This window comes from Microtus oregoni, unplaced genomic scaffold (genome assembly GCF_018167655.1).
Source record: "Microtus oregoni isolate MIOR12 unplaced genomic scaffold, Mior012 000001F_ref0000356, whole genome shotgun sequence".
NCBI classification, from domain to species: domain Eukaryota; kingdom Metazoa; phylum Chordata; class Mammalia; order Rodentia; family Cricetidae; genus Microtus; species Microtus oregoni.
The window spans coordinates 10,040,260-10,057,361 of record NW_024543060.1 but is presented as its reverse complement, the minus strand read 5'-3'; positions in this window follow the sequence as shown (position 1 = coordinate 10,057,361).

Below are 17,102 nucleotides of genomic sequence, written 5' to 3'. Positions count from 1 at the left end.
TAGAAGAATAAAAATAGACGCATATCTATCACCATGCACAAAACTCAAGTTCAAATGGATCAAAGACCTCAACATAAAGCCAGCCATATTGAACCTCATAGAAGAGAAAGTGGGAAATACACTTGAACGCATTGGCACAGAGAACCACTTCCTAATAACCCCAGCAGCACAGACACTGAGAGAAACAATTAATAAATGGGACCTCCTGAAACTGAAAAGCTTCTGTAAAGCAAAGGACACGGTCAACAAGACAAAACGACAGCCTACAGAATGGGAAAAGATCTTCACTAACCCACATCAAACAGAGGTCTGATTTCCAAAATATACAAAGTACTCAAAAAACTGGACACCAAAAGATCACATAATCCAATAAAAAAAAATGGAGTACAGACCTAAACAGAGAACTCTCCACAGAGGAATCTAAAATGGCTGAAAGACACTTAAGTAAACGTTCAACAGCCTTAGGCATCAGAGAAATGCAAATCAAAACAACTCTGAGATTCCATCTTACGCCTGTAAGAATGGCCAAAATCAAAAACACTGATGACAACTTATGCTGGAGAGGTTGTGCGGAAAAGGAAACACTTCTGCATTGCTGGTGGGAATGCAAGCTAGAACAACCCCTTTGGATGTCAGTGTGGCAATTTCTCAGAAAATTAGGAAACAACCTTCCTCAAGACCCAGTAATACCACTTTTGGGTATATATCTAAAGGATGCTCAACCGTGCCACAAGGACATGTGCTCAACTATGTTCACAGCAGCTGTGTTTATCATAGCCAGAACCTGGAAACAACCTAAATGCCCCTCGATCAAAGAATGGATAAGAAAAATGTGGTACATTTACACAATGGAGTACTACACAAAAATAAATAAATAAATAAATAACATCTTGAATTTTGCAGGAAAATGGAGACAGAAAACATTATTTTGAGTGAGGTAACCCAGACACAAAAAGACAATTATCACATGTACTCACTCATAGGTGGTTTTTAAACACAAAGCAAAGAAAGCCAGCCTACAAACCACAATCCCAGAGAATTTAGACAACAATGTGAACACTAAGAGAGAGATTTACATAGATCTAACCTACATGGGAAGTAGAAAGTAGAAAAAGACAAGATCTCCTGAGTAAATTGGGAGCATGGGGACCTTGGGGGAGGGTTGAGAGGAGAGGGGAGAAGCAGGGAGGGGAGCAGAGAAAAATGTAGAGCTCAAATAAAAAATATTTAATAACTGTAAAAAAAAAAAAAAAGAGTTTGAGACCCTAGGCTCTTGAGAGTCTGGTCTACCTGGAACCTGTGTGGCCTTTGTCTCTGCCTCTCAGAGAGAAATGGTTTTTCAAGTCACCCTGAGTGCAGGAGGAGCAATAGCCTTCAAAGTCAAATGGACCCATCTTATCAAAAGCACAGGTTCAGGCAATGGTGGTAGAGGTCTTTAATCCCAGCACTTGAGAGGCAGAGACAGATGAATCTATGTGAGTTCAAGGCCAGTCTGGTCTACAGAGCAAGTTCCAGGACAGCCAGAGTTACACAGAGAAACCCTGTCTTAAAAAAAAAAAAAAAAAAAAAAAGCAGGTTGCTATAACCCCAGCACTTGGGAGGTAGAGGGTAGAGGCAAGAAGGTTTCAATAAAGCTTAAGAGCAGCGTGCTCTTAATGGTGAGTTCCAAGCCAACAAGGGTTACACAGCAAGACTGTGTCTCAAAGTATCAAAAGCAAATCGACCCAAAAAAGAATACAGATCCTGACTGGATGGCTCTGGTGTGGCACTGCTGTGGAGTAGGCGGCACAAGCCTCACAGAAGTGCAACAAAGTGCTTTCTTTTGAAACCAAGCTGCTTACCTTCCAACCTGAAGGTAAACCAGATATATCCCACTGAGAACCACAGGGGGGCGCCCAAGTTAACCAGATTGCTTGGAAACTATTGAACCTAGCCCTACGTATGTCAGGCACCCCCATCCCATCCCTGGCCTACTGAAGCTGGAAAGGTTACTCTTCCCACAGCCATAGTCTGAAAGAGGTAAGGAGCTAGAGTCTACTAAAAGGAATATATGTCTTTCATCAAGTTCAACTTCACCCGGCCAGGTTGGGAATCCTGAAGTGGGAATAGTAAACCACAGTACCTTCTGCCTGGCCTCTGGGGAGCCACAGGAGCAGGAATCAAGACACTGTTCTCATATACAACCTAGGTGTAGAGAGTCTCCAGGCACCAGCGGTGGGAAGCAAAAGTGTCCCAAAGGAAAGGATTCCCAAGGTTCATACTGAGAGACAGGTGGGGTTTGGGCTAGCACTTGACTTCCTAACTCAGGGATCAGGCAACTCCAAAAGCTCTTCTAGGTGTGGGCAGCTACCCCATGGGCAGCTCCGGGCAACAAGAGAAAGGTTTAAAATGGGTAGAGGAATGATGTGGGCATGAGAAGAATGAAGGACTGGGCAAAGAAGTAATTGAGGATGAGAACAGATCTGGTGCCTGCTACCCTCAGCTCCTACAGTTTCTGACCTGAATTCATTGCTAGCCCCTGCCTTTTCCCCATGAAGAATGTACAGTGGTCCTCCCGGATCTATGGTTTCATAGACAATAATTCAAAACCACCAAATGGGACACTCCTGAAACAAGCAATCCTTTAAAAAAGAAAAAAAAAAGGTATAATGGCACATTTTCATTGTCCTACTCTATTATCTATTATTATTCATCTTTTTCATTTACTTTTATTTTATGTGCACTGGTGTTTTGTCTGCGTGCATGTCTGTGTGAGGCTGTCAGATCTTGGAGTTACAGACAGTTGTTAGCTGCCATATGGGTGCTGGGAATTGAACCTGGGTCCTCTGGAAAATCAGTCAGTGCTCTTAACCACTAAGCCATCTCTCCAGTCCCCCTATTATTCATCTCTTACTGTAGCTACTTTATAAACTGTATCTTAGGTATATATGGGGGAAACAACATATAGATGTCCTTACTGTGTAGTTTTTAGGCAATGTATCCTCCAAGAATAAGGGAGACATATTGTACTAAGAAAAGAGAGGATTTAGTTCTTGGCACCTTGGACAAGGAAAGGCACTGAGTAATTTTAAGAGCAAACTGGCCAGAACTGAGCCAGAAATGAACAGAGCATTGTGGGGGAGAAGGGGTCCAGGGGAGATTATGTCAGGCCACACAGATACTTAATGAGAGCCCCCTTAAGGACTTTAAACAAGAGGGCAAATTATCTGTATTGTGGGGCTAATTTTGCAGAGGTATGGAGATTGAACTACCAAGGAGAAGTACGGAAGGAATGGAAGCTATAACAGTAATCAAAGTAGAGCTTAGAAGAAAAGTAAGTCTTGGATCGAAAGCTCAGAGGTGAAGACAGGAGTCGAGTGGGGGTGTGTATTAGATGTATGTTCAACTGGACATGAAAGGGAAGACTGTGGAGGGAGGAATATGAGGCTGGCTGGATAATCAAGATCATTCCTGAGCTTATTTTGAGAAACCGGGTAAACTGGATGAGGTGCCTTTAGAAGGGTAAGAGAAACGAAGAACCAAATGTATCAGGGGAGACTGGACAGAGACCTGAGTAGTCTAACCTAACCAGAAAGCTATAATGTATACCCAATCAGTCATGTAAGGAAGCCCAAAAAATGTCACTGCCACCGAGACCCCAAGAATCTATGACCCTAGAGCAACACAAAGTCAGGAAGCCTCTGACACCAGTTTCCCCTACACACACCCCCCTTTGCCTCTTGACACTCATGGAACTAGTGATTGGTCACTGGAAGGTTGAAGAAAGAGGGATGGGGAGTGAGGGGGTAAAAAGAGGGCGAGAAGGAGAAAGATTAACAGGGAAAGCTTGCCATTAAAAAAAAAAAAAAAGTCAAAAGCTCTGCCTTACTTCTGCTTCCTAAATCTTCTGAGTCAGTCTCATTCACTGGGCTAATTTTGCAGGCAGAACCCCAGCTACAGAGAAGTCTGGGTAATGTAGTTCCTACTTGTCCTACCTTTCCGAACCAGAAGACACGCTAGAAGGAAGACGGAGGTTGGAACGATTGCTGAAAACCTGCCCAATATATCCGTGGAATACTGTGGGCCTCATTACCATCCTCTTTTGCGCCGCAAGCAGCAGCCCCAGTAACAAGGCAGGTTTAGCTGTTAGCAAACTTAAAATAACTAATGCTGTCGAAATCCTCCTGATTTAATCTGGGGGCCTTGGCTAATAACAGCGAGTGGAATCTAATAGAAAATAGGAATAGGTAGAGAAATCTAGTAGAGAAAACTGTTGGTGGGGACTCGGCCTCGGCGTGCAGATACGGATCCCACCCGACCCAAGAGGGATAGCTTTCCCCTTCAGACTGAGCCAGGGGATCCTAAGCACCACTCCCAGTATCTGACCCCTCCTGGGTAGCACTGGTTAAAACAGCAATCGATTGTGTAAGATTAAACGGCGGCTCTTTACATTTTTTGATCATCGCTAATTGGAGGCTATATCCATGGCTGTTTATGGAGGGAAAAAAAGACATTAATAAAAACAAGGCGAACGCTACTGGGGTTGCTGATGAAACCCAGATAAGAAAACAATGACCCTGGTCCACTGGAACAGGCTAGAAAAACACAAACACGGCCCGGTTTTAAAAACAAAAAAACAAAAGTGTCCTGGTAAGTCACGAATGGTGCAGGTATCTCAGGTGGAGGTCTCTGGCCCTGGGGCAGGGACGTCCAGCCGCAAGTCAAGCAGGCCGCACATGGACAGGCGATGCCCCGGGTGCAGGGTGAAGGGTGTCGCCCTGACAGCCCACGGCGCTGCAAGCAGCGTGGTCCACTTCCACGCGGAGCCCGCCCGCGCGCGAGATCGAGCGCGGCCCCTTTAAAACCCATGTAAACAAAGCTTTGTTCCCCCTGCTCCCCTCCCTTGCGCTCCCCCGGCCCTCCGCTTCCTCCCACCCGGCGTCTCCGGGCCGCTGACGTTGCCCGCGCCTCTACGCCGTCCCAGCTGCGCTGCGCATTCTCCAACTTGGGCCCTCCGGCCCGGGCCTGCGCAGCCGAGCGGCGCTACGCCACGAGCGTAGAGCGCCGAGCCCCCAGCGCGCAGGCGCAGCGGCGACGGCGGCGGCAGCGGCGGCGGCGGCCCCGGCCGAGGTGCGCGCCGGGGGGGAGGGGGGGCCTGAGAGGAGCATGAATGGAGCAAAATGGCGGATCATGTGCAGGTGAGCGAGCGGCAGGGGAGGGGACGGCCGTGGGAGCGGGGCCACGGAGTGCGTGGCGCACGCGGGTCCCAGGGCTCGAGCCCGCCCGGGGCCCGACAGGCCGCGTCGCCGCCGCTCGGAGAGGCCGAGCCGCCGCCCGGCCCGCAGCTCGGGGCCTTTCCCGCCTCCCAGACCGGGGGCCTCCGCCATCCCCTCCCACCCGGCCCCATGCCTCACGCGAGGCGCTGGAAGGGCAGAGTGGTCGGCTGGCGCGCACAGTCGCGGCCCGAGGCCTCCGCGCAGCCCTTGCCCCCCCACCTCCACCAAGCCGGGAAGGAGAGGACCCCTCGCTGACTGTCCTGAGGGGTCCCCCCAGGTCACACCGCCGGCCCTCCGTGATCAACAAAAAGAGAGCCTCACCTCGCGAACCCCTCTCTCCCTACTCTTTCCTGTCTCCTTCCTCCTCACGCCCCCGAAACCGAGAGACCCCCCCCCGCCCCGTCCGGCCCACTACCCCAACCCCGAAGCGTCCCTCCGCTCCCACTTCCCATTGGCACTGCCGGGAGGCCCGAGCACCCCGTTCTCCAAAATGGGAGCTGAGGCCTTGGCCCGCCTCCCCTCGCGTCCCCCATGCTACAGCCTAGGAGTTGAGCGCCCACACCTCCCGTGAAACACGGGGTGGAGGGGGGTGTGTCTGAAACCAGAGTTGCAGGGTTGGGTGCAGACCGCTCTCGGGAGGGTCTTGATTCTGCTCCAGAACTGACTGGGGGTGCTTTGGGGTCAGGCCACTTTTTCCTCATAGATACAGCCAGACCCGGGGAAAAAAAAATAAAAAAGGATAGCCCACACCTAACCCAGTAGTAGCTGGAGCAAGTGCAAGCTGTTTCTTGCAAACTAGGTAAAGGTTTTGCTGTTTGGGGTGTCTGATGCAAATCCATGGTCAGGAACCTTTGGATTTGCTCTGTAACAAGCCCCACAGGTTTGGGGTTATGGGACGTTAAGATTAGAGAACAGAGTCGGCTTTATTTTGCACACTGTGTGGCATCGTTCCCCACGTTCAAAGACTAATCTTCCTCTGAGTATGTTCAAAGAAAGTGGGATGGTGGGACTTTCTAGTCGTTTCTTTGACAGAGAAGAAACTGATTAAAGACTCGCTTCGCAGGCATAAGATTGGTGGAGTTGCACTCTGGAGTGGGCGGAACTTATCAGGATAGAATTGTATCTCAAAACTTAACCACAAATGGAAGACCACAAGATTCGTGTTCTGCAGCAGTGTGATGGCCTAATTCAGAAGGAGCAGTAAAACATGACAGAGTGGTACTAATGATAGTGTGGAAGCTACGGTACTAGTTGTTACTGGTGTAAAAAGACATGAAGATGGTCACATGGTTTGTTTTTTTTTTTTTTTTTTAATTTTGGCATCTTAGAAAAGTAGGTAGGTCAGAATTAACTCTTACACTTAAAGGAAGAGTGCCAAAGCACAGAAGTGATGTGAGACTTTCTTAAAGTAACCCCAGGTGAGCTCGGTAGTGGTGGTGCACGCCTTTATGAATCCCAGCACTCACGAGGTAGGGGCAGGTGGATCTTGCGATTTCGAGGCCACCTGGTCTACAGAGACCAGGCTACACAGAGAAATCCTGCCTTGTGGGGGAGACGGGAGTAGTAAACCCAAGTGAACCAAAGTTTTTTGATTTTTTTGCGTCCAGTCTCTTTGCTAAAAGGGGAAAATGTGCAATGAATATTCCAGAACTTTCTGGTTGTGCTAGGGATCAAATCCAGGACTTTGAGAATTGATCTCCTGAATGTTGCTTTAGGGGTTACAGAAGTCATTACTTTTAAGACTGTATACACACACAGAGACACACAGAGGGCTCCCAGCACCCAGCAGGTGGCTTGCAGCTATCCAGAACTCCACATCCAGGGGATCAGACACCTTTTTCTGACCTCTGCAGGCATCAGTCACACACATAGAATACATACATACATGCAAGCATTCATACATGTAAGCTTTTTTTAAAATTTTTTTAAACAGGAGTACATCTGTGGGTTCTGTCTCTAAAAGAAGTATCTCTTCATGTCCAGTCCAATATTTTTTAAGCAATACTGTTGACATTATGCATTAGAATATCAGGAAGCATCAAAGCCATCTTTCTAAGAGCCTTTTGCCACAGGAAGGTCTCATTTTTAGTGGGCTCTTTTCCTCCCACCCACCCAAAAATAAATAGCATAAGGAAAGGATTAATCAACTTCTCTAAACAAAGGAAAAATTCTTAGGTATTTTGTTTTTATTCTTTATTTAAGACTAATGTGTAACTCTGAATTAATTTGGAGTCCTGAGACATGCTGGGTTTTGGAGTTTTTTAAGGCAACCAAGCTAAGTGTTAGCATTGAATATTTAGATCCTTTATGGTGGTATTTTAATATAAAACCTTGCCATAAAAAACATGCTTTCTTCCCCAGGTTGGTTAGAAGCTAGTCTGCAGAACACTGAAGGGGGTACCTGTTAACACTGTTACAAACACAGCTGATGGTTGGAAGCTGCCTGTGTAGAACTAGGTAGTTGAGAATCTATACTTTTCTGAAACCACCAGGGTGAACAGTTGTTTTTTTTTTTAATTCCAAGTAAGTGTTTTGATTATCAGATCTTCTAAAGATTTTTCTAAAGTAGGTAGCAGTTTGGGGTTCTATTTTGGTGGTGGAGATAGAACCCTACTGACCTCAAACTTCCTATGTTATGTGTTAGCCAGTATTGGCCTTGAACTTCTGATCCTCCTTCCTCCAGTTCCCAAGTGCTGGGATTATAGGTGTTTGCTACCACACCCAACTCAGGTTGTGTTTTATTGAGAATTTTAAGTGCCATGAAACTTTAGTCATGGAAAAATTATAATACTTGGTTTGTCTGTGAGCCCTGTTATTGTCATAGTCAAGGGTCTTTACAAGAATGGTTTTAATGTATGTTTTTCTTACTTGAAAAGTGTGATCTAACTTTGAATAGTGCAATTACAGAGCAATACGGGGGGGGTACTAAAACTAAACAGTCATGGTAGGTAGGCAGATAGACTAAAACTCATGTATTAGCGATCACAATAGATAGGCAGAGAGAGAGAGAGAGAAATGTTATATAAAGCTGAGTGAATGTGATGGTGATTCAGTATCTTCTGGCTAGTGAATGCAAAGAGATAAAGGTAAGTCAGAGAACAGTGGTATTGCAAAGATTAAGGAGGGCCAGGCAGAGGTGGTATTCTCAATTAATCCCAGACGAAGGCAGGCAGATCTCTGAGTTCAAGACCAGCCTGGTCTACAGAGTTAGTTTCAGGACAGCCAGAAAAAAAAAGAAAAGATTGAGGATCTTGCTAAAAAGAAATTGAGAAGAAAAGGAAGGAATCCAGTATAATTAATTGAGTATATGTACATATGTTAGACATATAAATTTAATAAAAGAATCATTCCAGAGTTTTGTTGACAGGTTATTTATTGAGCTCTGCTTTATAACTATAACAGGAAAAACTTTGCAAAGTAGTCATGTTTTTTTTTTTTTTTTTTTTTTTTTTTTAGATTTCAGGTGCAGTAATTAAATATTGACTGCCAGTGTAACTCTAGGGAGTTATGAAGAATCATTACAGCTGGCAGGTTAAAATTTAACAAAGTCCAAAAATTTAGTCTGATTATATAGCAAAAGGGATTGTTGTTTCAGGTTTTTGAAATGTGTAAGGAAATGATAGGCACAGTTAGTCCATTTTGAGAGAACTTTACATAAAAATAAACAATGACTTTAGTAACTTTTTTTTTTTTTTTTTTGGTTTTTGGTTTTTCAAGACATAGAGTTTCTCTGTATAGCCCTGGTTGTCCTGAACTCACTTTGTAGACTAGGCTGATCTTTTTTAACTCGCAGAGCTCCACCTGCCTCTGCCTCCTGAGTGCTGGGATTACAGGCCTGACTTTAGTAACTTTTTCAACTAAACAAATTGCCAGAATTCTAGTCGGTTGGTGGTGGCTCAAGCCTTTAATTCCAGTACTCGGGAGGCAGAGGCAAGCGGGTTTCAGTGAGTTTAAGGCCAGTTTGGTCTACAAGAGCTAGTTCTAGAACAGACTCCAAAGCTACCTAGAAACCCTATCTCGAAAAACAAACAAACAAAAAAATTGCCAAAATTCTTACTGTCTACTGTGCAAAAGATGCAGAATGAGAAAGATCCCAAAGTCTAAAGCTGAAGTACTGGATTCTCATGTTCTCTTTGCCCAGAATCAGAAGCAAACTTCAGCCACACAGATATAGACAGAGGGAATGCATTATTTCCATTCATGGCTCCCCAAATCCCTCTCAGATGTGGATTTACAAAATAATGTTTGATTTATTTTATTTTTGTCATGGGATCTGTGTTTTTCTGGCTGGCTTTGAACTCCCAGGTTCAAGTGCTTCTCATTCAGTTTCCTAAATGGCAGGAACTACAGAAATATGCTACTCTGCCAGGGAAATATGTCCATCTTAAAATCATCTATTTATACTTACTTGGTAACTCTCACATCTGTAGATTTTTTCTTGTAAGAAAATCCTTGAGAACAATTAAGGAATGTATATATGCATGTGGTACCATTCAAACACTTAAGCAGTAAAACAGAAAGTATATGACTAGGGTAAAAAAAAATCTCTAATTTAGAGTGAGGTAATAGAGGCATCAAAAAGATCTGTGTCTATATTTTACAGGAAATAGCTTCCATAGTTAGCAGCTGGGTTTTCTGTCCTGGTTGGATTTTGAAAGTAATACTGTACCATTAACCTTCAAGAAGCTAGTATCTCCCTCTAGGTACAGCTACTTTGCTCCTGTCAATATGTGTACAGAAGATAGTGTTTTTATTTTCTTTTTTTTCTTATTTTAAAGCCAGACATTTGTTATCTCACAGATTTTTCTCGGGGTCAGGGACCTGGGAGTAGCTTATCTCAAATGGTCTTGGTTCAGGATCTGGTTTACAGTCTGTGCTGTCAGCTGGGGCTGCAGTTTCAAAACTTGATGGAAAATGGAAAATCTGCTTTCAAATGCACCTTCTTTGATAGGCTCAGTTCCTTGCAGGCTGTTGGTTGGAGTGAGGGCTTTGGTTCCTCAGCAGCTGCTTCAATTCACCACCAGCCTCACCCAGTACACTCTCTTTACGGGTTTTCCTTTTTAAACGCTCTACTGACATCCATTCAGTATAAGTGATTTCTCTCTCTCTCTCTCTTTCTTTCTTTCTTTGGTCTTTCAAGACAGGGTTTCTCTCTGTAACAGCTCTGACTGTCCTGGAATTTGATTTGTAAACCAAGCAGGCCTTTTACTCAGAGATCCACCTGCCTCTGCCTCCCAAATGCTGGGATTAGAGGAAAGTGCCATCACCCACTTTAATCCCTTTCTTTTCTAATTTACTGAAATATGATCAACCTAAGACAGGTTTAGAAATTTTCATTTTTCAACTTGATGAAGTTTTATCAAGTGAATATTCCTTTGAATGAAGCTCCCAAATTAATATTGTCAGTACTCAGAAGCCCTCATGATGCCTCTGCTCATACTGTTACCCGGCCACCATCCCCAGGATAGCTCCTGTCCTGTCATTTAGTTTTTAAACATACTTTCACAACTCAGGCTGAGTAACTTGAGAATTTCAACTTGGAAGCCAGGTTTTAAAAAACAACAACAACAAAAAAGGCAATAGTTAACAGCATATAGGGTATTTTTACTCAATTTTTGAGAACACAATGAAAGCTATGTCAGTAGTGAGAGAAAGAGGAAAGTGTACCTACACAAAATTTTGCCCATGATTTTACATCATTCAGGAGACTTAGAACTATAGTTTAAGGTTGTGATCTTTTTAGGCATAAATGTTCACAATATTAGGTTTACAAATTATTTAACAAATGTTTCTTTTGACCTCTGTGACCTAATGCAAGGTCATAATATGTTCCTGGACGGTTACACCAAAATGAATTCTTAGATAATAAATTATGTCCTTATGGCTCTAACAATACTAGAGGTTAAAACAACCAAGGGCCTTGCATATGCCGGGCAAGTGATCTGCTGTTCATCTATATTCTCAGCATTTTTATTTAAAAAAAAAACTTTTTAAAATTATATCTATGTAGTTAGTTGTGTGCACATGAATGCAGATGCCCACAGAGGCATTGGATTCCCCTGGAGCTATAGTTACATGGCTGTCATGTGTACTGGGATCCAAACTCAGACCCTCTGCAAGAGCCATATACACTTTTAACCCATTAACAATCTCTCCAGCCACTACTTTTTAAACTTTGAGGCACAGCCGGGCAGTGGTGGCCCAAACCTTTAATCCCAAAGCCGGGCGGTGGTGGTGCACGCCTTTAATCCCAGCACTCGGGAGGCAGAGGCAGGCTGATCTCTGTGAGTTCGAGGCCAGCCTGGTCTAGCTAGCTCCAGGGCAGGCTCCAAAGCTACAGAGAAACCCTGTCCCAAAAAACCAAACAAATAAATAAAAATTTGAGGCAGGTTTTCAATAAGTTGTTCAGGGTAACCTTAAACTTTGAGTCTTCTTGCCTCAGCCTCCCAAGTAGTTAAAATTACAGGCATGTGCAACCAAGCAAGACTATGAGTTACATTCTTGAATGATTTGTAGTGACTACCATAAGCCATCTCCTGTGTTGTGTTGTTGTGGGGACTCAGGAAAGGATGCACAGATGTGGACTCTATCTTCAGAGCTTTCCATGTGATTGGAGAGATAACAGAAGCCTGGGTTCTAGAGTTAAGTCTCTGTAATAAGAGGCCATGCCTTTGTTCACATGTTCCTAAAAACGGGATTATTATTTACCTTTTCTCACGTTATAATACTTCTGGAAATGTAGTTGTCTCTTTATTGCTTCTTAAAAAACTGGAAGTTCTTAATAGAATGAGAATAGTATGAGGGAGCTGACTTAAGGTTTCTATTGCTGCAACAAAACACCATGGCCAAAAAGCAAGCTGGAGAGGAAAGGGTTTATTTGGCTTACACTTTCAGATCACTGTTTATCAGAGAAAATCAGGGCAAGAACTCAAACAGAAGAACCTGGAGAGGCCACAGAGAGGTGTTGCTTACTGACTTGCTCAGCCTGCTTTTTTATAAAACCCAGGACCACCAGCCCAGGGATGGCACCACCGACAACAGGCTGTACACTTCCACATCAATCACTAAGAAAACGCCCTCCAGGCTTACCTATAGCCTCTTGGAGCCATTTTCTCAGTTGAGGTTCTGTCCTCTCAGATGACTTTAACTTGTGTCAAGTCGACAAAACTATCCAGGACAGGCATGTACAGTCATAAGGAAGGAAAAGAAATTGTTAACCACAAACACTAGACCCTTAGTTATTCTGATACCTACATCCTTGGCTCTTGACCACTTCACACACTTGTTCTCTTATGTGTGCCCACAAAAGCAAACTCTTACTGCCACAAAATGAAAAGAATAGACTTGAGAGAAAATAGAATTAGAAACTACACATTACCACTCATTGGACTTTTAGGTGCTTGCTATTTTACAGTGTTCTCATTTAAGGTTCAGAGCCATTCTGTAAGATAGGTATTGCAGAGATGATAGTAATGGAATTTTCCAAGAAACAGGTTGACTAAATAAAGAATTGCTATCCCTAGAAGAAACTTTTGGAAGATTTAGATATGAGTGTGGTGGTTGTAACTACCAGACTTAATGGGGTTGGGGAAAGGAGGATAACATCATTTGGCCCTTCACAGAAGTTTGCAGACTTTTAATATATCTTCTTTGAAAAAATGTCACACCTCACATCCATTCCTGAATTTTGGGACAGGTGAATACTAACCCAGCATGTTCTAACCAAAGCCTAGATTGGCAGGAACCAGACTCAGAAATTACTTGATACATTTTTGTTTGCTATGCCATTCTGGGATTTCTACTGCACTGTCCAATGATAATGACTGGCAACAAGTCACTGTTTCAATTAAATTAAAAATTAAGTTCTTTAGTCATATTATGTGAGTAATGGTCCATGATATTAAATATTTATGTTATAATGGACTTTTTCTGATATGTCTGGTAGACATAGTGTGTCTTCCTCAATCACTCCATCTTATTTTTCAGACAAAGTCTCACTGAATCTGGAGCTCACCAATTTTAGCAATACTAGCTGGCCAGAAAGCCTCAGGAATCCTCCTGTGTTTGCCTCCCTCACGCTGGGATTATATATACCTCCCACAGCATCTGGCTTTTATGTGGGTGCTGGGGATCCAAATTCAGGTCCTCATTCTTGCATGACAGCATTTTGTCAACTGAACCACCTCCCTAGCCCCATAGACATTTCTTTTGAACAGTGTTGATCTAGAATAAGTACAATTTTGAACCAAAGAGGTAACACACAGAAATGAAACATGGGTTGTAAAGTTGTGTTCTGACATGCCAATAAAAATAAACTAAATTATCTTTTCAGATAGGTGTGATAGAGGTAGACATTGGGTGACTTATTTAAGATTACTTCCAGCCAGGCGATGGTGGTGCACACCTTTAATCCTAGTACTTGAGAGGCAGAGACAGGTCGATCTATGAGTTCGAAGAACAGACCAAGTTCCAGGACAGCCAGGGCTAAACAGGGAAACCCTGTCTCCAAAAAACAAAAGCAAAACAAAATAAAAAGATTACATCCTACCCTACGTTCTGTTCTCTTGGCCAAATGATGACAAAAAGCAGTGTACATATAAACAAAATGTAATAGCTTGAAAAAAGTCAACTTAATGTTTTGTCCAGAGGAAAAGCAAACTTAGGTGATTCTCTTTATATAGGTGAAAATAAAAGTATGTCACAAACATAGGGGTATCTTAGAGGCTTCTAGAAAGGTACATGTTAAAAGAGCTTCTGCCACTTCTGATTGCAAACATAACTTGTCACATTGTTAGCTGGCTTCTAAGTAATGGACTGCCATTGTTTATGACAGTATTACTATATTGGTGATTTGGTAAGGTGAAAAACTGGTAGCTAAATAAAGTCATTAGTAAACATTCATTAGTCAAGTTTTTAAAATCATATTCATCAAGATTGCAAGGCTTACGAGGATATAAATGTGAATAAGATATAGCTCAAAGACCTAAAAACTAGACATGTATGCCACTAATGATTATGACGTGATATCAGAAATATTACATGTACACATAGAACATGAGACACAGGTGTTAGTTTTCCTCCACAGAGCCAAGAGAGGCTTCTTCTAAAATGGTGAATGGTCAAGCTAGCTCTAATAATGCCTGGCATTCTCCACGTTGATAAATACATACCCGCAGAGAAAGGACCATCTGCAGTTATGTTCCTCAGTCATTCCAGGAAAATTAAGAGAAGGTGAAAAGTCAGGCAGATGGTAGGAGACCAGGACATGAAGAAGCCTGGTGGCAGAATAACTACTCTAGCAAACATGGAGAAAACTGATTGAGTATTGATGAAGAAGTGAAGCAATAGTATATGCTTCAAAGAGACCTTGAAGGGTCTAGTACCTGTGGGGGGTAGAAAATAGAGGCTAAATCAGGTAGGAATCATTTCACAAGCATATGTGTATTGCATGTTTGTGTGTGCGCATGTGTATGTTGCAGGCATTTGTACTCCAGTGGTCAATGTCAGGTAGCCGCCTCACCTTCATTCCCTTGGTTTTTTGTTTTTGTTTTGTTTGTTTGTTTGTTTGTTTGTTTTGATTTTTCGAGACAGGGTTTCACTGTGGTTTTGGAGCCTGTCCTGGAACTAGCTCTTGTAGACCAGGCTGGTCTCGAACTCACAGAGATCTGCCTGCCTCTGCCTCCCAAGTGCTGGGATTAAAGGCGTGCGCCACCACCGCCTGGCCATTCTCTTGTTTTTTAAAACACTCTCTGAACTAGTTAATAGTGTTATGAATGTGGAAAGAAAGCAAGCTTCCACATTTCTGGGCCACTGAGTGGAAAATGAAGAAGTAAAATACTGAAGCAAGGAGTAAGATGAGTCCTAAGAGTGGAGTTTGAAGCGGGGCGGTGGTGGTGCACGCCTTTAATCCCAGCACTCTGAGAGGCAGAGGTGGGTGGATCTCTGTGAGTTCGAGGCCAGCCTGGTCTACAAGAGCTAGATCCAGGACAGGTAGAGCTACACAGAGAAACCCTGTCTCAAAAACAAAACCAAAAAAAGAGTGGAGTTTGAGGTGCTTACATACTTTTGAGCACAAAGAAATTCAGTTGACATTATGTTTCTCCATTACCACATTGGGTTAGAATCAATATTTTCTCTATGTGTGTTTTGTTTTCCTTTGCTTTTGAGACAGGCTTTCACTATGTAGTGAGCCCAGTCCAGCTGCAAACTCATGGTGCTGCCTCAGCCTTCTAGTTTCTGTAATTTCAACCTGTGTTCAGCTTAGAACCCACATTTTCATAGGAAAGGGCATTTTAGTTATCTTAGGTGTCATATATGTTAAGTGTTGAGGGTCACATCGTATAACTGTTGTATTTCCTTTGTTTTCTTTGGGGGGGTTGTTTTTATTTGGTTGGTTGGTTGGTTGGTTGGTTGGTTTTCAAGACAGGGTTTTTTTCTTGTAGCCCTGGCTGTCCTGGAACTTGCTTCATTCACTGAGATCTACCCGCCTCCTGCCTCTGACTCCCAAGTGCTGTGATTAAAGGCGTGTGCCACCACAGCCTGGCTTGTTTTGTATTTTAAGACAGTGTTTCTCTTTATAGCTCTGGCTGTCCTGAAACTCACTCAGCAGATCAGGCTAGCTTTGAACTCAGAAATCCACCTGCTTCCCAAGTGATGGGATTACATCCATGCGTCACTGCACCCGACCTAGCTAATTGCTGACAATGAATGAATTTGAGTGAAGGATGGTTTATTTTGCAACAATAGTGTCTTAGGGTGGTCAATGCTGTGATGAAACACCTTGACCAACACAGCGTGAAGAGGAAAGGGTTTATTTATCTTACACTCCATATCACTGCTTATTGTTGAAGGAAGTCAGGACATGACCTGGAGGTCAGAGGCCATGGAGGGGTGCTTGCTTCACAAGCCCACAATGGGCTGGGCCCTCCCCATTAATCATTAATTAAGTAAATGCTGTACAGGTTTGATCTTATGGAGGCATTTTCTCATCTGGGGCTCCCACCTCATGACTCTAGCTTATGTCAGTTGACATAAACTAGCCAGCACAACTGACTCCATGTCAATCTGACAAAACACTTCGCTATTAAGCCATAGCCTTTCCTTTCTTGTTCGTTTCCAAGATCACACATTAATATAAACATTACAATATAAAACTTTTTACAAACTTAAAAAGTCCCACAGTCTTTACAAATTCAAACCCTTTAAAATTCAGTCTCTTAAAATCCAGAGTTTAAAACTGTGGACTCCTATAAGATCAAAGAGACCAGAACCAGGAAGTTAACTATGGGCTCCTGTAAAATCAAAGTTAAGTTAAATACTTTCTTACTTCAAGAACAAAGAATCAGAGCACAGTCACAATCTGAAGAAAGCAAACCAAACCCCAATTGTGTGAATAACTCAGTGTCTAGTGTCTGGGGTCCACTTGAGATCTTTTAGGCTTCTTCAAATGCTTGGGTCACTTCTCTGGCTCTGCCTTCCACAGCAAACACAGTTTTGTTTCTAGGCTCCAGCAGACTCCAGTCCTCTGCTGTTGGCTGTTCTTGATGGTCATCCATGGTTCTGGCATCTCCTAAGTGCTGGGGTCTTTGGCTGCTTTCATCAGTAGCCTCTCCTGGGCTCTCTTCAACGACTCCAGCCCTGCCACACAATGCCAAGTCTCATGACCCCTTCATACCTTCAAAACCTTGTACCATGTAGGTGATTCTTACACTACCAAGTTTGGCAACTGGTTTGTAGTACAACTTTGGCTGCTTTGTGTGCTGACTCTGAAGAAACACTTCTCATTTTTACCTCAATGATGTTGGTTGCCTCTTAATCACCACTGATTTGGTTTTGTGTGTGTGTGTG